The sequence below is a fragment of the Equus przewalskii genome, chromosome 27, assembly GCF_037783145.1.
Source record: "Equus przewalskii isolate Varuska chromosome 27, EquPr2, whole genome shotgun sequence".
Classification (NCBI taxonomy): Eukaryota; Metazoa; Chordata; class Mammalia; order Perissodactyla; family Equidae; genus Equus; species Equus przewalskii.
Window position 1 is genome coordinate 822,379 of NC_091857.1, and position 21,568 is coordinate 843,946.

A 21,568-nucleotide genomic window follows, 5' to 3' on the forward strand; every position below is an offset into this window, starting at 1 on the left:
TCCTAATTCTTGTTACTGGGAAATGGTATCTAGTCTTTTCTGTAGTCTGAGCTACAAGATATGTATACTTTAACAGAAAATTATCATGAGTTCTTACTGTTACTTCCAATTCAAACTAAGGACCAGAGAGATGTTATGAAACTCAATCATCTCACCTTTGTATCTCCTTTTTTCCTGTTCTCAATGACGTTAGTGCAATTCCTCATTTGGTTTATCCCACAGCGCACACACATGCACACCAGGCTCAGAATGAAACTAGCATCGCTCATAAATAACAACTACAGAGAAGAGTTTAATATTTTTTGAAGTTCTTTTTCTTTCTAGGGTATATCTACAGTCAAATCTCTGTATTTTAAAGTCATCATGTGATTGTGCCTCTAACTTGATGCGCATTTTGTTTCGTTTGTTCCATTGGGTTTTAATGTTTCTGGATAACTTACCAAAATGTCATTTTGTTTTGTGTGTGTTTGAGACTCCAAGTCAAACTTGCACACATCCTACATGCAGATAAATCTGGCTTCTCTTCAGTCCTTTTTCCACTTCTCCAAATAGACTGCTCATCTCCCCCACCACCTGAGGTAACCCTGTTTATTTTTATAGTTTCTACATGCATTTCTTAAAAATATATAATTTGGAGCAATTTCAATTTACAGAATGTTTGCAGAACTAGCACAAAGGACTGCATTCCACTCCTTCAGAGAACCCATTTACGTTACGCCAGTTGCCCGTGAATCAGTCCCGGCCACTGTGGTGTGGCCGGTGTTCGTCTCTCTAGACTCCTGGTTCCTCATCGTTCCTGGACTCTCATGACCTTGACATTTTTGAAGACATGAGCCAATCATTTTGTAAGCTATTTAATTGATAATTGTCTGATGTTTCCTCACGTGTAGCTTCAGTTCATCCATTTGGGGCAGAATAGCACAGAATTGACCGTGTGTTCTTCTCACTGCCTCCTCTCAGGTGGTGTAGAACATAAATTTGATTAAAAAGCGATTGCCAAGTTTCTGCATGATAAAGTAACTTTGTTTACATATTTGTTATTTTTCTTCATTGTTAATAAATAATTTGCGGGTAGATAGCTCGAGAGTATGTAAATATTTCACTAAATTGCTTTTTGAATTTTCTTGAATCAATTTTATTAAATTATTTATTAATTTTATTGAAGATTCTGAAATAATTATTACTGAGGTAGTTGCCAAATGGTGATTATCTAATTCCACCATTCCTTCTGTGGATAGCTTTTGATATGCTACTATATGGATGGGATTTTCTTCTCTCTTTCTTATTTACTAGTTGTTTTATCTATGTAAACACATGAAATCATTGTTATAATACATCACTATCTATGTGTATATCTACCATCTACCTATCTACCCATTTTAAGTGTGTGGTTAGATGAAGTTTTGTAAATTTGTTGTGTATTTTGATGGTCAACTTTTTCCAGACTTGCCTGAGGAGTCCCTTCAAGCTGGCTTTTGTATTGTTTTGATATGTTCCACTACCCTTTGAGAATTTCTTTAAGTTTGAGATTTATTATAAGGAATTGGTTCACTGACTATGGAGACTGAGAAGTCCCATGATCTACTGTTTCCACGCTAGAGACCCAGGAAGCCCCGTTACAGTTTGAAGGTGTGAGATCCAGAAAGCTGATGGTGTAGATTCTAGGCCAGATTTGAAGGCTTGAGAACCAGGGGCTCTGAGGACAGGAGAAGATGGATGTCCCAGCTTGGCAGTCAGGCAGAGAATTCAACCTTCCTCCTCTTCTTTGTTCTAGTGAGGTCCTCAATGGGTTGGCTGATGCCCACCCACATGAGAGAAGGCCATCTGCTTTACTCAGTCCACCAACTCAAATACTAATCCCTTCTGGACACACCCTCACAGACACACCCAGAAATAATGTCTAACCAGATATCTGGGCATCGAGTGGCCCAGTCAAGTTGACCAATAAAATTAACCCTCACAGGCACCTGTTCAAAATTTCCCCACAGGATGTCATAAAACTACATTGGTTATTTGAAAAAGTAAGTCTAGTATAAAGAGGTCATTGTTTCAAGGCTGGAAATTCTTATTTTGCATAGACTGGCTGCTGAATAATACTAACTCAGTCAACACAGTTTTGTTATCTTTATTATTTCATGTTTTGGATAAAAGGAAATGTGTCATCATCTTAGAAAGAAAGCAGAAATGATTGAGTTTACAATGATATTTTCTATTTTTCACTTTATAAGTATAGAGGCCTCTAACAAAGTGAGATAGAAGTTAAAATATATACACCAGTGAGAAATGGATATTCCAGGTTGCAGTTAGAAATCACTGACATCTCATCTTTGATAAGAAAACTCATATGATGAGTAACAGACTTGATTTTGCAAATTTAAAGAATTTTTATATTTCCATTTGTTTAGTATGGGTAAAGTATTGTTCTAAGCCTTCAAAATATATTTAATTCTTTACTTCTGATAACAGCCTTATAAAATAAGTATTATTATTTTTTCCATTTAAACATAAGGAAACTGAAGTTGAGAAAAGTGGAATAATTCACCCAAGGTCACAGTGTTCTTAGGTGGGAGAGCCAGGATTTATGCTGACAGCCCAGCCCAGTCTGGCTGTCCTCTTACACACTCTGCTACAAAGCTCTTCAAATTATAGATTAATAAGTTGTTGTCCACCAAATATCATTGCATTTTCTCATTTCATTATAGAACAATATGACATTTTCTTTGAAAAATTTTTGCATGCAATGACTGAGAAAATACATTTTTAAAAAGTAAGAACCCTTCAGTCAAATATAGGAATTTTTTTTCTGGTTGAAGATCAGATATCATTTTAAGATTTTTATCTAATGTTTCACAAACTATACCGTCAAAGCCTTTGAATAGCTGCTTAGCTATTTTGTCTAAAGAGAAACAAGTGAGGATGTGGCTATAATCCTCCAAAATTAGTTTTAAAATTACGTATCCTAGAGGCTGTGATCTTTAAAGATGAACATTTTAAAGCAAAAAAAACCCTGAAAGTATGTGGCACAGTGTATTATATATTTCTATTCTAAATGAAAGTATTATTTGAGGCCAAGAAGGTATTGGTATGAGTAACACTAAAACATCGTGCAGCTATTTACATGTTTGGGGTTGTGTCAGGCTGAAAGCTGAGGAAGAACAAATGAAGGAAATTTATAACTCTATGCCCTTCAGATAGAATAGAAGTGAATTAAACACTTCCAGTTAAATAACATTGTTAACTTTCAAGGTTGTAAAACTCACTCCCATTGCAATTTTCTTTAATATTGAAAAAGAAGATATAGCCATATTATAAAACAATCTAAACATTTCTGTGGACAAGAAACAAAAGAAAGCCGGCAGCAGGAATTGAAAAGTGTCTGGCTCCCGGTGTAAATGGGTGGTGGTTGTCAAGATGCTCTTCCTATGTGGTAACAGGGACTAGAGCTCCTCCCATATGGTGGGAGGCAAAAGCCAGACTCAGCACCTGAAATTACGGTGTGAGCTCCCCTACTTGGGCTGGGTGCCTAAAATCAACTACAACCCTGCCTGAGTGCTGGGACCTTGTTGCTCTACTTCTAGGAATGGTATGAGGGAACAGAGAGATACATGGCCGTACAATAGGATCAGGGCAAGGCAACATCCCAGCCCTTGATTTGTTGCTGCGGATGAATAGCCTCAGGTACAAGGATTAGATCTGGATCTGAGCAGGGGACCATGTTAGGCCAGATGAAGGCCTGTCAAACCACCAAAAAAGAAAGTGGGTGCACAGAGAGAGAAAAAGGAAACACACACGTGTGTGCACCTGCGCACATCTAAATAAAAGCACACGACTGGAAGGGCAGCCTTTCAAACTGAAGTTCCAGAGCACATGGAGGGAGACAGATTTCACAAAGGATAGGCAGTAAAGGAATGAGCATGCTTTCAAAGAAAAGTCAAATGTTATCATAATATTCCAAAAAGTATATAGCAAAGTGTGTTTAAAACTCTCTAACAAAGAAATTAATAAGCGAAAGTAGGATAATACAAATTAAAAGCAGTAGAAAAAATAATAAGAAAAATTTTAAATAAAAAATTTAATAGAATATTTGCTTTACTGGACTTAGTTGAAGAGATGAGTAGCTAACAGAAAGGTAATATTGAGGCATTGATGTAGAAATCTGTACAGAAAATGCCAAAATAAAGAAATTACTAAAAAAAAGTTACCAATATCTGATAGAGTAGAATTGAAAGTGAAAATAATTTAAAAGGTACTATATAATGAAAAAAGTCACAAAAAATCCAAATGTAATATTTATGACTAAAAATCATATATTCATTAAATATAAGGAAAAATAGAAAACATATTACAAGGAAAATCAACCAAATCCAACACCATGTTGGGAGATTTAATATACTTCCTTCAGAAATTTGTTAATCAAAAAAATTTTCTATAAAGTTATCTTTGATGACATAAAACAGCACAACTGACTAACTTGATCTAATAAATACATGGAAACTTGCCTTGTCTGCACAAAGACAGACTATACATACATACACGGAATTTTTATAGAAATTGACTCCATACTAACCTACAGGGAAATTTTAATATTTGAAACAATGTAATATAGATTTTATTTTGTGAACAATAAGCAATTAGATTAGAAATCTATAATGAAATGATGGTTAAAAATTCACACCAAGTACATTTGGAAATTAAAAAGCAAATTTTTATGTAACTCACAAATAACAGAAGATGGCTTTTCCCTCGTAGAGACATAGGTCTGAAATCTTTAAGAACTTTTCAAACCCAAGATAAGATTAAGGAAAAAATCCATAGAGGCTGGCCCTATGGCCGAGTAGTTAAGTTCAGGGCACTCTACTTTGGCAGCCCAGGTTCAGTTCCCAGCCATGGGAACCATCCATTGGTGGCCACGCTGTGGCAGTGACCCACATGCAAAGTAAAGGAAGATTGGCACAGATATTAGCTCAGGGTGATTCTTCCTCAGCAAAGAAAAAAAAAAAAGTCCATAGTCATTCCTAAATCCTGAGTATAAAGAAAATATTTTAAGCAACACAGTAGAAAAAAGAATCAGTTTATAACCAGACTTCTCTACAGTGACTTTGAAAACTATATGGTGGTAGAATAATATTCACAGACTATTGTTAGAAAACGTTTATCATCAAAAAATCTGTCCCCAGTAAAGATAGGCTAGCATGGATAATTGTGCTCAATATACTAATCATCGTTGTATGTGCTATAGATCAATCTTTCGAGATGGATGATTTCATTATCTCCAATTTACATATGAAAACACCGAGGCCCACTCCTAAGTGTCCCAGACAGGAAGCAGCAGAATCTGGTTCCAGATTCACCATTAAACATATTGGCATCTTTACTCTAAAAATCACGAATAGAACAGTGCAAAAGAAAGATGAGCACAAATTAATAGAATGCCCCTCTTTATCTGCAGAAAATACTTAAAGGATACTCTAAAGACATAAATTTGACAGTCAATAATAAGCGTTGCCTCTTTTATGTGTAGCTATATGTAAATGAGTGACAATGGGACTAAGATTTTATACTTTTAAGGATAGATAAAAATCTTGAAACAGAAGAGACACATTGTAAATACGAATCTCAAGACTTTAGAATTATCTCAGTAAAATTCCTAAGATTAAATATTTGAGAGAGGAAGAGAGGGGGAGTGGGGAAATAAAAATATTCCAAAGGCTCATTACTAGTGGGTTTGGAAAGAAACAGATAAAGCATCTTAATTGAGATGGTATTTTTATTTTATTTCCATATAATTATTGGAAAAATTGAGTTTTAGATATGATTACAAGAAATGCAAATGGAACGTGCTGTGAGCTGAATGTTTTCGTCCCTCCCTCACCAAACTCAGTTTTAAAGATCTAATCCGAACGCGATGGCGTTTGGAGGCGGGGCCTTTGGGAAGTAACTGGGGTTGGATGAGGTCGTGAGGGTGGGGCCAGAGGGAGGGGTTAGTGCTCTCAGAAGAGACTGTGAAAGCCTGCTCTCTCTCTGTCCACCGCGTGGGACACAAGAAGGTGCCTGTCTTCAAGCCAGGGAGAAAGTTCTCACCAGGAACCAAGTGTAAACGTTTAGTCAAAATGGATCATCTCTATTTATCGCAATTTGCTGAAGAAATTATTTATTAGTTTCATTTTTTAATTAATTCTATCTTAATTTGGGTACTACTTTTACCAATATCTATTGTTGTTTTTTCTTTCCTTACGTTTTATGACTTAATTTATTTTTATTGCCCTTTTCCCTTGTTAATTTAGAAATTCCTACAGTGAAATTATAACAATTATATCATGTAATTGCTGCAAATTTGTTATAAAAGATGTAATTGTTATAAAAGACACACCTAAGTCAACGTGGAAACAATAGTTTCAAAATAAAAGAATGAGTAAATTGTACCAGGAAAATGCAAACAAAAAGAAATCTGAAAGTGACAGATTAATGACAAAGAGAAATTTGACATGAAAAGTACCAAGGAAGAAAATATGGATTGTTATTTTACATTAAAAAATATACTCCCAAAAGAGATGACAGAGTCATAGACCTTTGTGGATGAGACAGTCCAGCAATCAAGTGAACAAAGCAAATTCCAAGGAGAATTCGATTAAGCACAGATATAAACATACATTTATATATATATTTTCAAAAATTAGAATGAGATAAAAATAACCAAGAGCACACTATGTTTACAAGACTGCCATGGAGCTCGTGTGTTTGTGTATGTTTGGTTGTGCAGACACTTATCTAAATCACTGCTGTGGGAGAGAGGATTTTACTCTAGTTACAAGCTACTGAGTTAGGCTTTTACTATTGAATGGATCCTGACAGAAGATGCAAGGCTCTTGGCTGAGAGAAAGAGGACTTATTTTTGACAGTACAGTAAGGAACATGAGCACGTCTACACGGGTTCCCTATCCCTTTCCAGTGACCTGGGGTTGAAGGAGGTGGCCCTGGTGCACGCCTGCCCCTGCGCTGGGTGCATTACAGAATAGGAAGGCTGAGTCTGGGGAAAAGGCCACTTTTAGAATGAGGGGCAGGTAAACCTGCTCTTTGTCTCAGAGGGAGAGAGGACTTTGTCCTTCTAGGCTATGTCTGCAAACGCAACCCAGAGGAATTGTCTGGATACAGTGCCATGAGTGAGAGCCTTCTTTCCCGCTCGTCAGCAAGGGCATAAAGGACGCTCGGGGCCCACGGCAGGGTGACTCTCTCAACAATCACACTGGAGGTTGAAAGCAAACTCATTAAGAACATTAAGTAACTGTCCGCCAGGAGAAAACAAAAACAGACCCTATTATACTGCATCTAATAACAAATTGTGTATATATTGAAATAATTGAAATATTTCAGTAAATCTAAGAGACTAAAAAATATGGCAGGAGAGAATTTTGAAACAAGACCAGAAACGTGGAAGCTGGGAAAAAGATAAAAGATTACTTAACTATAGAAAACATTTTTAGAATGTCATAAATGGGGTCAATAGAAAAATAAGCTACATAGACATATTTTTGTAGTACAGAGGATTATTATCATTAAATTGAAGTGAAAATTACCAAAATCCAAGACAAAAAACCAGAAAAATGATACAAGTAGAGAAATCATAGAAAAGCAAATCTAAACAGTAAATAGTAATAGAATAATACAAGTCAAAGTAAAAATGAGATAATTTTCTGTAAGACTGGTAAATTTGTAAAAAGCAATGACACTTACTTTGTAGGACTGGATCAAAGGTGCTGACGTAAATTTGACAGCCCATTGCTGGGAAACTAGCCTGTAATATTTTTATTGTGTAATGTTACTTGTAGTAATTAGTTTTGCAAAAATGTGGAAACAACATGAAGGTCTGTCAATGGGTAGATGCTGAGTACATTATTGTACATTCATACTATGAAGTATTCTGCATCATTTTAAATAATGAATTATGGTTATTACAGAAGATATGGAAAAAATTCCATAAGCTAATATTAAAAGAGAAAAGCAAGATTTAGAAAAATATGCATACTCCAGTTTTCTAAAAGTTACAGTAATAAGAAGTCCATTTTGAGTATATGAATGTAAATATATCGTAAGTAACAGTTTTGAATATGGTGAAAACTGTGGAATAACGCACAACTTTGAGGAAGCCGAGTTCTGAGGTAGATATTAAGTAAGAGATGGGGGAGTGCAGAGCGAAATCTAAAAGAAAATAAAAAATGTTGCATCTAGGTATAGAGTATTGAGGGTTAGAACAGCCACTTGTAACTGCATGGAAGCTGAGTCATTTTATATATGTATATATATAAATATGCCACTAGAAGGAAGAGGAAGCTACCCAGCTAACAATATCTTGTGTGACTCATTAGGTAGACTCTTTGGATCCCAAGTCCTTGCTAACTCCCCATCAAAGGAATGGTCAATCCACCTGCAGCTACTGGAGCTCAGATGGCTCCTGCTGCTCTCCTGAGTCTGCTTTATCTGGCCCCACGCCAGCTCTGAGTGCGCCTGGGCTGGACAGTTGGTGATTCTCCCTGCAGAGTGCGCATCTGTCCCTTCTGATAGGGCTGCTCTTTCAGAAAGTGCCTGAAGAGTGTCTTGTTACAGAACCCTCACAGAGAGGAGGCTCTCCTCAAAACATGCCTGCCTCTCCCCTCAGGTGGCCTCCAGCTCGTCATGGGCACAGACACTTGGAGCTGTCTAGATAGACTCGGAGGGAAGGAAGCCAGGAAAGGGGGAAAGGACAGCAGGAGACACATACCCAGGCTGAGGCGTTCTCTAAGACAATGTGTCCTCTAAGTGCCAGGAGATAAAGCAGGAGTATGTGCTTTTGAATGGAACCATGAAAAGCAGATGATATGAAAAAAGTGACATGTAGAAGTCGCTCTTCCTGGCATATACCTGGGACCTCTAGGTTCTCAACTTGGATTGATGCCACAGAAGGAAGCACAAAAAGACATTCAGAGGGAAGGGGTCAAGGGGCCAGCAGGTCAGAGGGTCACCTTCACCACTGACCACTGTAAATGCCAGCTATGGCCTAAAGTGAGAGCACGTCTTGGGTTGAGTTCTTTATCTACTCACCTGAGATATGCCAATGATGTATTATTCAGAGAGAAAAGCAAGGTGGAAAGTAGTGTCTATAGTATTAATACATTTTCTTAAAAAGAGATGTTAATAATAAAACCCCTTACATGTGTGTAGATGTTTGCATATTTTTAGAGTAGGGCAAAGACAATATTGATTACCTGTTGGAGACAGGCATTTAAATGGAAAAGGTTTGGGGAGAACATATAGCAGCTTTCTTCACAGACCGCTGTATTATTTTACGAGTTCTTATGTGAAAGATTTACTCTGATAATTTTGGAAAAGCAATTTAATAAAGAAAATAATAAAAGACTTGGGCATTTTGTGCCTTTTCACACACAGAAGTCACAGCATTGTGACCAATGGTTGAAAGTGTGTTGAAAGGACTCCCTTTCCTTTATCAAGTATATATACTGGCAAGAACATATAATAAAACTAATGAAAGAAAATCACACCCAACCTATGTGTCAGTTTAGACTTCACCTTATGATTGCAGTTAAACTACCTGGATCTTGTTTCCTTTATCTGTCACGGAGAAACTTACCTCAATGACCCTATGCTGAGGAACGAAGAAGATATTATATTGTTCTGAAAGTAATTTGTAAATAGGATATTGCTATTATATTGATCTCAAGATGATAAGAATTATTTCACTATTCCGTCTCCAACGTGAGTATGAAAAAGGATGGGATGGGTGAGGAAGAGGTTGCTTTCAAAGACAAGAATGCAGTTACCTTTATAATTTTAAAGGGATGGATAAGCACCTTCTTAATAATCATATATTATCTAGTGCACATACTTACCTAGCAATGTAGACATGTTAATATAAAATTAAATCAAAATACTGTCATTGCAGAAAGCTTTTAGAGAAAACATATTGATTAGTCTAAAAATGAAATGTGTTAAAAATGTGAAAAAATTCTTAAGAATGATATATAGGCTTTTATAATATTTATTTCTATGATATATGTGCATCTCTGGAGATAGTCCTGCCTTTTAAGACCATAGGAAATTAGAGGAAACTGAAAAGAAAAGTCTTAAAAGGCACAATGTAGTGGGTCATTCCACCACGTCAGGCACTGCTTAACAATCTGTTGAGAAGGCAACTTGAACTAAACAAGCAACGTTTTACTCGATTTCCAAGAGCGACAGGTGCAAAGTGGCTTGAGGAAAAAGCATTCATTATGGGTGAGGTTAAAATTAGGTACTTAAAACTCGTCATCTAATTTAGGTCATTTATCATCCTCCTCAAAGCCCCTTTTGTACAATTGAATCCTGAAGTGCTCAGCTTCCTATTAGGTCATCACAGCTGCCACGGTATCACTCAGAGCAGATGTTTCACAGACAGAAAGAGCCCCGCTAATTTTAACAGAAACATGGTAACTGTAAGTCACTTTTTGGCAGTTCCAGCAGTGAATGTGAATGTACCATGCAGGTGCAACTGTACGTAGTGAATTGAAGGATAAATGCTTTGAGAAAGGGAAAAGTGATATTGGTGAGAGATCCCTGAAGGGTTTCGTTCCTGACAGGTTGGGACTCCAGAGCCTGTATGCTGTGGTCCACTGTGATGAAATTCACCCTGTTCCTTCTCTTTTGAAAGAAGAGAACAAAAACTAAAGTGGTCAGGCTAATTATAGTGCATTCTCACAATCATTTTCCAAATCTATTTGCACTTGGAAATAGAATCTTGAGGGGAATTTCTTACATTTAAGTCATGAGCTCACATATGAGTATCTTCTCAACTTTTGCCTGTAGTAGTATGAGCATATGTGTTTATATTTCTGCATGTTTAGGTATACGTATATGTGTATGCAGAAATCAGAATGAACCTGTGAAACTCACAGATATTGACCACATACCATAAATTCCTGTCCGGTTCATTATTATTAGAATTCATGGCATGGCATTTCTGTGGAAGAGAAAAAAATCCCTTCTACTCAGAAAAAATATGGGAGAGATATTTGTGACAAGTGGCTAATTTAATTCTTAGTGTTTAGCAGATAATTAAATGTACTTGAATTAAATGGGAGAGAGTCCCTTGCTTAATTATAAGAGCTTTAAAAAATATGAATTGCAACCATTAAATGTTAATTTCCTGTGTAATCACTGTACTTGACAAATATATATATTTCTATATGTATCTATGCATGTATGTATGTATATATAATGTATGTTATATTCTCAAAAACATATTTCTTAAAGAACGTATGTGATGACATTTTTAGGAGTTAACGTAACATTAAGAAGCTATGGCCCTGCATTAGTTTCTTAGGGCTACCAGAAAAATCACCACACACTGGGCAGCTTAGCACAACAGAGATGTACTTTCTCACCGTGCTGGAGGCTGCACGGCCTCTCAGGCTTGAGGGGAGAGCCCTTGCAGCTTCGGGGGGCTCCAGCTGTTCCTTGGCTTGTGGCCGCATAACTCCAGTCTCTGCCTCTGACTTCACCTGTTTTTCTCCAATTGCTCCCTGTGTCTTCTCCCTTGTAAGGACACTTGACATGGAATGTAGGGCCCACCTAGATAAATCCAGCATGATCTCATTTCAAGATATTTCATAACATCTGCAAAGATCTTTTTTCCAAATAAGGCCACATTCACAGGTTCTGGGGGTTAGGACAGGGACATAACTTTTGGGGGGCTACCATTCAACTCACAACAGGCATTATAGAGGTAAATGAATGTTTTAAGCAGTGTTACTCAAAATCCAGTCCTCAGATGGCCGCCAAGTTTGTGAACTATTTGCTACTGGTCTGCACCAAGATGAGGTGCTTGCACCAGGAGGTAAATCAATTTTATCATAAAGCACACAGATTCAGCTGACAGTTGTTTGGAAAGATTTTCTTTTTCTTTTTTTAAAGATTGGCGCCTGAGCTAACAACTGTTGCCAATCTTCTTTTTATTTTTTTCTGCTTTTTTTTCCTCAAATTCCCCCAGTACCTAGTTGTATATTATTTAGTTGTGGGTCCTTCCAGTTGTGGCATGTGGGATGCCGCCTCAACGTGGCCTGATGAGCGGTGCCATGTCCACGCCCAGGATCCGAACCAGTGAAACCCTGGGCCGCCAAAGCGGAGCATGTGAACTTAATCACTTGGCCACGGGGCCGGCCCCCATAGAAAGATTTTCGTGGTGAAGGAAACGGTATATTGATTTATTTTCCAGAGCAAGCTCCTTATCGCATCACCGGCCAGCACTTTTTGAGTTGTACAGTTTTAAAATATAATGGCCCATTGACTCTAGGTTGATGTGTCAAATGTAGTCTTATTGGATTGTAAGTCTAATATGGTCACTACAGAAAGATTCTGGGAATGGGGTCATTACACAAGATACCTGATCATCACAGAACTCATTGATTTATTAGCCTTAAATTAGTAGGAACCAGGTACTTGATGGCATGGAGCAACATGATATAACTGAAATGCAAAAAAAGGAACATCAAAGTGAACATACCATTGCCTAACCACACATAATCTGTTTGCCTTTGTTTACTACATTGCATTTTTCTTGCAGAATAGTAGGCACATGTGCAAAACAGTATATAAAGTTATTTTTTACTGTTATTAAGTGGAACACATGCTGTCAAAATCCCAGCCACTGGACTTTTACCTCGCATGTAAAGCTGACATCATCATCTCCAAGGCATCATTTGTGAACACCGTCTGCAATCCATGGGCATCTCCATTGGCTAAGAAAATTTGATTTGCCCTCAGTTGTGTGCAAGGCAACAATAACTTCTCCCCTGTATTATCTTGAAGTGTGGCATATTTCTTAAAGCTTTTAAGCTAAGATAACTATCAGAAACTTTGGTCGTATTTCACTACGCGATGTCATATTTCGTTTTCTCTATCACTTATCAGGCTTTCTCTCCAAATATCTATTGCTTCTGCTACCAGAGTGACTCAGGGACACATCCCCAGCGAATCAGTTCTTAAGACCCATTTATTTTTGTTGTGCATATCAGTGTTCATCTTATTACATATTGTTTTCATTTTCAAAGTTAAGAGCATAAAATCGTATTTCCCCAGGATAAAAAGGGCCTAAATCAATTTCCCTAAGTACATTCCAAAAGGAGCATTAAGTGTGGCATCTAACTTCATTACACTATTGAACTTGAATTTGCTGAACTGAGAAGTTAAGATGTTAATGTCAGACTAAATCAAAAATTAAAGTCTTGGGTCATCACGGTCCATTCAGAATTGTCACTTGAGCATATAGTATATAATATGTCCCGGTAAAAATTCCCACATATTTTGAAAATAATTTCCTCTTTTTTTTTCTCTGTCCCTAGGGAACAGTTTTAAGCAAAGCATTTCCATATGGAAAGAGTGAGGAGATTTAATGGGCTGTATAGCGTCACTCATGAACAGTATTTAAGTCTCAGGAGCATAACTGACTCTCGAAGATCAGCATGTATGCAAGCATTTCATTCCCTAGTATGTTCATATGCTGTCAGGGCAGGACACTCCACCAACACAATTATAAACAACCCCAGAAGCCGTGTGATCAAGCCCACTGTTCCATGATCTTGTTGGACCACAGATGCTCCCATTGTAATGGTGAAAAGGAAATCGATACAGCAGCTTCCAGGGTACTTACTCTCGTGAAAGTGAGGGCAGGACATGTGTTTCAACATGATTTTCACAGGTCAAAAAGAATAACTTGGCAAAGATGATCATTTTTATAATTAGTGATGTAATAATAATTCCTAAATTATTGAAGTCAGAAAAGGTGTACTCCCTTTTCCATCGTTTTCTGTGAACTTGAAGGCAGGCAGTGGTCCTGGGACCTGAGTGCACAGGTGACGTGAGGCAGCTGGCAAGCTTTAACAGCATCAGATGCTCAGGCCCCATAACCACCCAAGATTCTGATTTATTCAGCTTAACTTTCAAAGTTCCCACGTGAACTGAATGTGTTGGCAGGTTGGAGAACCAAGGCTTGTTCAAGAGCAACTATTATCCAATTCTAGTATATAAAAATCACATGGGAGCTTAATAAAATGCGTATTTTTATTATGCCAAGCTGCCAGGAATTTTGATGAGTCGGTCTAAGTAAAGGTACTATAATTACATTTTTGCAGGCGTCCTAGGGGACCCTATACCCATGGTCCATGTACTTTACCAGTTGAGAAAAAATCAAGCAGACTCCTTCAGGAGATGTCCTACTAGTTAGAGTACTACTTTATGCAACACTGATCTGTCAGGAGTTTATTTTGACTTATATAGTCACATTCATGCTCAGCTTCCATTTATGATTGTGAAAAGAATTATATGAATATTCCAACTTTATAAATGAAAAAAAAACAAGCCACAAAATGTTAAAATGGCTTCCCTAATTCTATCAAAGAGAGATATTACACCTAGGATTAATTCTGGTTTATTGTTTTTTTTCATTCTACCTAAATAATCTCAGATTAGCTAAGCACTGTCCAAACAAAGGTACCGTCGTCTGGTTCTGGGACCAAAATGAATGATGATAAGACTGAAAACCTAATACTGGAAGATATGTCAGCATAGAAACTTGACACCCTCTCTGAGACGCAGAAGGGCCTAGTGGATGAGATCATGGGCTTGGGAACCAGACTGCAGGTGTATGTGAATCCTGGCTCTGCCACCAATCAGCTTTGTGACTCTAGGCAAGTTACGTAATCTCTCTGTGCCTTAGTTTTCTCATTGTCACACAGGAGTAATTCTCATCTCATAGGGTCTCTGCGAGGGTAAATAGATTACTGTGTATCAACTCCTAGAACGGTGACTTTAGGAGTCATGGTGCGACGTATTCTATAGTTGGCTTTACTATTTGACAAGTAGAAACGGACATTTGTAGGGGCTGTATTTGAATGAGGTACTGTGATTCAAGTCATACGAAGATTGTATTTTTGTTTTCAGTAAATTCTATTAAATCTTCAGTTGTATTTGATTACAGGCTACATTTAAAATATCTTTCCATTTAATCAAATGAGTTGAAAATTGCTTATATGGGATTTATTCCTCAAAATGCAGTGGCTTTGGCTCTACTGATTAAGCATCTGCCCTGTTCTTCCTCCAAAAAATGAAAAAAGGGAAAAAACCTCGCTTGCTTTGTAGTAATATAGTAATATTTAAGAATGAATCCCAACTGAGATAGAAAGGAAAAAGGAAGGCTTTCAGGTCCAGTTGGTACAGCGTGGAATGCCGAGCCCACTAACTTCAGGCACCTAAGAGCGGCTCCGAGGGGGAGCCTGGGATGGGAGAGAGATTCTTCACATAACTTCACAGGGCACAACGACTCCATCACTGCCGAGTGCTCTCCCGTACTCAGTCCTAAAAGCTTTGCTGACTTTCTCATCAGCAGGGGAACCCAAAAGCAACATCCAATCATTCTGACAAACTGCTTGAAAGACTAACGACCTCGGATGGCAGCCACAGAGAGTGCGGACGCAGTCAACAGAACAAGCAGTTTTGAAATGACAATAATTATGCCCCAGTGAGACTGAGGAGAAAGGTTTTAGAGCCTATTTTTAGGTTCATCTAATGATCATCTCTTGCTTTTAGCAACTTCACTGGACCGCCTGGGATGGCTTTTTGAGCCTGGTTTTATATTTTTCTCTCCCTTATTTTCTCCTCACTCTAAGTCACTTAACTATACACTAAATCCTTTTGGGGTGTGCGTGTGTGCACAGGTGTATGTGCACATGCGTGTATGTGTGATTCTGGAACAAAGCAGAGTATAAGAATATATAAATGAATAAAAACAACTTTGAGGTATGTGAAGGAGTAAAATTTTGGCAACAGAATCTGGACATATCTTGTTGCCACATTCTATGCTACCTATAGTTTGATGGTTTCCCCTATAATAATGAAACTAATTCAGAAAAGAGTTACTTCGAACTACACGGTGCTGAAGTTGATCCATAAACAATTCTATCTTTATTGAGAGAAGGAATAAAGACTGTTACCTGCTGTTCTCACAGAATAAATAATTTATATTCTCTTCTCCACAGAAAGTTCTGTTTTGGTTCAGAGTTGGATCAAGTGTTTTATTTAGTTTTGTTTTTGCTATTGTAGTTGCCTTATGACATCAATAAGGATTTGTAGCACGAGCTTAATAGAATTACTTCCTGAGCCTCTGCTGGCATCAGAAGCCAGAACACTGTGTATTCTGAGGACAAGCAGCACATCCTTCATTATCTGTGATCCTTCAACTCATTTCAGATTCTGCCTATGTCTTGCCAAGTGTTTTAAACATCCAAGTGCTTATTTCTTGGGTTGATCAAAACACTAGCTGATCTACCATTACTTGTGACGCTAATGAATCTTTTATAATAAAGTTGTGCTCATTTCTTACATAGAAATAAAATGCAAGGGCCAATAGCAGAGGCACAGTCTGCATTTGCAGTGTGTCGTCTGTCCCCTTCCTGCTTTCCTTTTGCAGTACTTCTGCTCATGTTTGTTAATTCCTGGCTCCTCTTGCTTTTGCTGTCTTCTGTGCAGAACACTGTGTATAGAAAGAAATATTTTAAAATGAATATTTCTTAAGGTTAGAAAGTAACTGTTTCGAATCTAATCCTCAAACTCTATGTGAAACAGAGATGTTTCTTTAGGAACTGGGGGCATTAAAGATCAGCATTGTACATGTTTTAACTTAAAAACACCACTCTTTATTGCTTATATTTAAAGTTTGGCTCACTCTAGTTTTATTTGCGGCGTGAGGGCGGCCCGCTCTTCCCACAGGGGCTCGACCACCGCTTGGTGGCGACGTCGTCGAGAGGATTCTGCGGTGGGGCCGCGGAAAAACCCGAGGCCCTTTTCAGCCCGGCGCTGGCACTGTGATTTACCGAATCATAGCCCTATGTCTTCATCTTTCAAAGGGCCTTTTAGCATGGGGACTAGATCAAATTTCCCATGGCAGAGTGATAAAACATGTTACACATGCTTATTTTTAACATAAATAGCCACCATGTAAAATTACCCAAAACTAGCAAAATTAAAGCAAAGCTTAATTTATCTTTCTTTTTCTTCAAAACAACTGCAAAATACCAGAAATGTAAAATATACACATTAATAAATAGAAACAAATAATAATAAAAACACCAGAAAAAAAACCCACCTTTGAGTTCGTCTTCTTAAATACGGAAAATGTAATGACACACCAAGTCCTGCTAAGTCTGGATCCAATTTACACTATGGCTTAGGGTGTTCAGTTTTCCCCTTGAACAAAATCCTGAGGCCACACTGAACTGCTTTTTCCTTATAGAGTCTGTGTCTTTTCCCATCCCATATCCACATTCACGCCATTTCCCCTGCACAGAATGCCTCCACCCACGACCCCCAACCTCCGCAGACCCCATTCTCCGACAGCCGTCCTGGTGCCGCACCCTCTGCCCCTCACCACAGGGCTACAGCTGTGTTTAAATCAAATGTATGAGCGTCTGTCTCACTGATAAAATGGGAGTTTTTCAAGCAAAGGGACTATTTTCATTCACTGTTTTTGCAATTCTCTTGTTTTTCTTCCTTCCTTCTTCCCTTCTCTTCCCTCCGGGCCATCCCTCGACTCCCCACTTTTGATTTGGTGAGGAAGATGGGCCCTGGGCTAACTTCTGTTGCCAATCCTCCTCTTTTTGCTGAGGAAGATTAGCCATGAGCCAACATCTGTGCCAATCTTCTACTTTTTATATGGGATGCCACCACATCATGACTTGATGAATGGTGGTAGGTCTACACCAGGCATCCTAACCTGCAACCCCAGGCTGCCAAAGGGGAGTGCACGAACTTAACCACTACACCACCAGGCCAGCCCCCCACCAACCCTTTTTTAAGTAAGTGTAACATGGCTGTAATAGATCTGACATGTGCAGGCATTGCGGATATGATAAATCCAATGTGGTACCTGATCTCCTAAGAAATAGCATCAAGTAAATAAATGTGTGCCTGATAGAGACAAGCACTTGGTACTTGGAAATAACAGTGGAAGCTAAAATATATGGAGTGGTTATTAGGTCATAGACACTTTTATAAGAATTTTACATGTATTAACTATTTAAGTTTTATACCAAGCTAAGAATTCGATGCAATTATTATGCTCATTTTGTGGATGAAGTCTTAGAGGACTAGGGAGGTTAACATAATTTGTTCTAAGTCAAACAGCTGGATTTCAGCTAAGGTGCTGATCCAGGGTGTACACTTACAACGACTGTGCATACTGCCTCTCACTACACATAAGGTAGAAACATATAAATGTTGAAACAGCTTCTTTTCCACATATGATAACCGGTTCCGAACTAATAAACCATAATCTGATATATTATTATAAGAACTATTATTTTTAATTTTTTCTATTTATGTATCTACTATACTTTTAGTCTGTACTGTAAGTACTTAATTTCCTTTTTTGATTTATGCTTGCATTTTTACCTTCCTAGTTAACATGTAAATTCTGAGAAAGCACAGATTTCATCTAGGATTTCTTTTGTCTCTTCAACTTCTGGCATGGTGGTGGACACATACAAAGTTTACTTACAATAGAGACTTGACTGGTAATTACTATATTTCCAATGCTATTTAAGCTTATTGAACTCTTTTTTCAAATTACTCTTTATAGAATTGTTTTTAATGACAAATGAAAATCAAAATTATATGTGGAGATTTTCTTGCAATACACATAATTGGACTTGATGCCAAGGTCTTCTTTGTTAGGTATTATCTTGAATGCAAGCACTCAATTGAAAAAGCACTCCATCTTCCTGCAGGAATTGTGGTCTGAGGAACTAGCCGGAGGAAGTGTTGACAGGCTTGCTACTGCTTTACTGTGAGTCCTCATGTCCTTTGTCTCTGGCCCAGGAGTCTCGTGTCTTCTGCCAGAATCCATGGATCTGTGGCAGGCCAACTTGTTAACTTACAAGTAGGGTAAATCTCAGACCCGTCACAGTTATTGATACACTTTTATTCTGAGAGAGGCTCATCAGCAAGCAATAAGCATTCACATTTGATTAGAATCTTAACAAGACCCAGAACAACATATTGAGATTTCATTTGAACTATCAATACTGGCTGATCCATAATTAGTCCACTTTCTAAGTTAACATTTTCCTCAAGAACATCTGTCATCCTACCAAGTGCGTCGTTCCGTCTCTGACATCCACAGCCGTTATCCTTGGAGTAAGCCTCTTTGACCTGCAATGGTCTCCACAGTGTCGTGATCCAGTTCGAGCTTCTCCATCCCTTAGCTTTCCATGAGACACTGTTTCCTGAGCTGCTTCTCCCAAGCTCTCCCTTCTAAGAACTGAAATTCCACCAGGAACTTCCTAGGTAATTTTGTTTTCTCCTCCTTTATTTTGGTTCTTTTTTGAGGAGGGGTAAGGGAATTTCGTAGCATTTATCTTACACTTCTTTGCAGAACAGTGACTATTCTATTAAGCTTTCTCTCTTTCTATATTGTAAACTCCTTAAGAATAGTAATGCAGTTTTATTCATTTTGATGCCCTCTATCCCCCATAGCCTGGCATAATTGCTTGAATTTAATGGCTAGTTAAACCCTTTTGAATGAATGGATTTCAAGTATGTAATTAGTATATAATTCTTGCACATTCACGAAGTGTCTAATGTGACTTCAATACAGGCACTTCGTTATTTTTTGTAAGCCAAAAATACATTAGATAAACATTGTTTGTACTTATAGAGGGAAATTGGTACATAACTAGATTGTTGTCCAAGGGTTTTATTTAGAACAGTTAATAAAATATCAATAGGTCTTTAATATTAAGCTAAATGTATATATTCAGTTTCTTGATGTGAAAGTTCCATAAATAGTAAAATGAGTATTACAAATATAAACACAACACAAATAAACTAAATTATGCCCTATTAAAGATATGGCTTTAGGCTAAAGCTTTAAATCAAAGACCCACAGATATTTGTGTTTCATCAGTCAGAAGAATTATGTGAAATCAGTGATAGTTCTGCTTACCAGGAAACCCCTTGTTCAAGACTTTAATGACAAAGTATAAAATATATCAAGGAAGTACATGAAGTTTGTAGGAAAAAGTGTTTTCTTGGCGAGTTTCACGCATCCTATTATATATCTCTACTTTTGTTCAAGATCTCAGTTTTTAAAGTCTTAGGTCTAGGACCCAAAGCATCTGAATTCATGTGTCCATCCCAAATGTGCTATAGTACGGATTTAGGCAGTTCTGTAGATCAGAGGCTGAAAAATAATACTTGATCTTTTAGGGCTATGCTTACTAATTTTATCATTAAATATATATTATGCAACTAAAATCAAAATATATTGCTTTATTAAGGCTCAGCAAAGCTTTTTTTATGGAAATTATTTCTTATATGATATATAATTATGTAATTTTTTATAATATGAAAGTTGTTTCACCCTCTTTGAACATAGGTAACTTGCTGGCAAAGGAAGGTGGGTCAGAAATGTATGGGGCAGGGGCCGGCTCTGTGGCTGAGTGGTTAAGTTCGTGCACTGTGCTGCGGTAGCCCACGGTTCGGATCCTGGGCGCGGACATGGCACCGCTCATCAGGCCACGTTGAGGCGGTGTCCCACATCCCACAACTAGAAGGACCTGCAACTAAGATGTACAACTATGTACTGTGGGGTTTGGGGAGATAAAGCAGAAAAAAAAAAAGAAATGTGTGGGGCACTAAGACGTATTAGACTTAGGGAGGCAAATACTTATAATAGAAAAGGAATTTAATTTTTAGTCTGAAGATTTTAATTTGAATCTTGGCTCTGGAGGCAATGTGGAATCGATGAGACATATAACAGTGTACATTTAAATGAAAAAATAACTTTCTAGATGCTGTGGATGATGTTTTTGAGGGAGAGATGATTATTGGCAGGGTGATAATTTAATAGCTGTTAGATGTGAACAGGAAAAAAAACTGCATAAAAGGTAGAGAGAAAAGATTCAAGAAATCTAAGAGAAGAAACAAATTAAACAGCAGACAAAATAATTCCTGGTTTCTGGTTTTGACAACTGGTTGGTTAGAGTTACTACAATACCATATTTCCACAAATTTGCAAAGGCAACATTTAAATATAAAGAAAAACATTAATAAATCATTATCTTTGTGAGGGAGAACATACGGGAGAGGACAGAGTGGGAATATTTCTTTGAATATTATTTGTTGTTCAGTATTGAAGTTTGAAATAATCAAATATTTTAAATATTCAAAAAATAAAATGGAATTGAAAAGGAAAATCCAATGGAAAAAAATTTCCTAAAAATGGGAAGCCAACTGAAAAGAATGTATCTGTTTTTCAAGTTGCTGACAGCCAGCATGGATAAAATAACTCCTTCAAATGCTTTTTAGAACATAGATGTGGACTTGCATACTTGATAGCATTCTACAAACAAAAGCAACTTTCAAATACATCCATAAGACATTGTTAGTTGCAATGCTGGTATTTTTATCTTCAAAATCTCTGTGTGTGTTGAGAACAAAACAAATAAATAATTACACCAATATTGTTAGGCATAGATTTTTCAGTATATAA

General features: G+C 37.5%; 1 long non-coding RNA gene across 5 annotated transcripts in view; it reads left to right on the forward strand.

Annotated features, from left to right (window-relative positions):
• Positions 1-526: 526 nt before the first annotated feature.
• Positions 527-21,568, forward strand: part of LOC139079833 (uncharacterized) — a 48,891-nt gene continuing 27,849 nt past the window's right edge. Inside the window, exon 1 of one of the 5 annotated variants that reach the window (XR_011533781.1) lies at positions 527-845. This is a non-coding gene — a long non-coding RNA (uncharacterized lncRNA). The remainder of the gene's footprint in view (positions 846-21,568) is intronic. The other 4 variants (XR_011533782.1, XR_011533785.1, XR_011533784.1 and 1 more) reach the window with 4 other exon arrangements.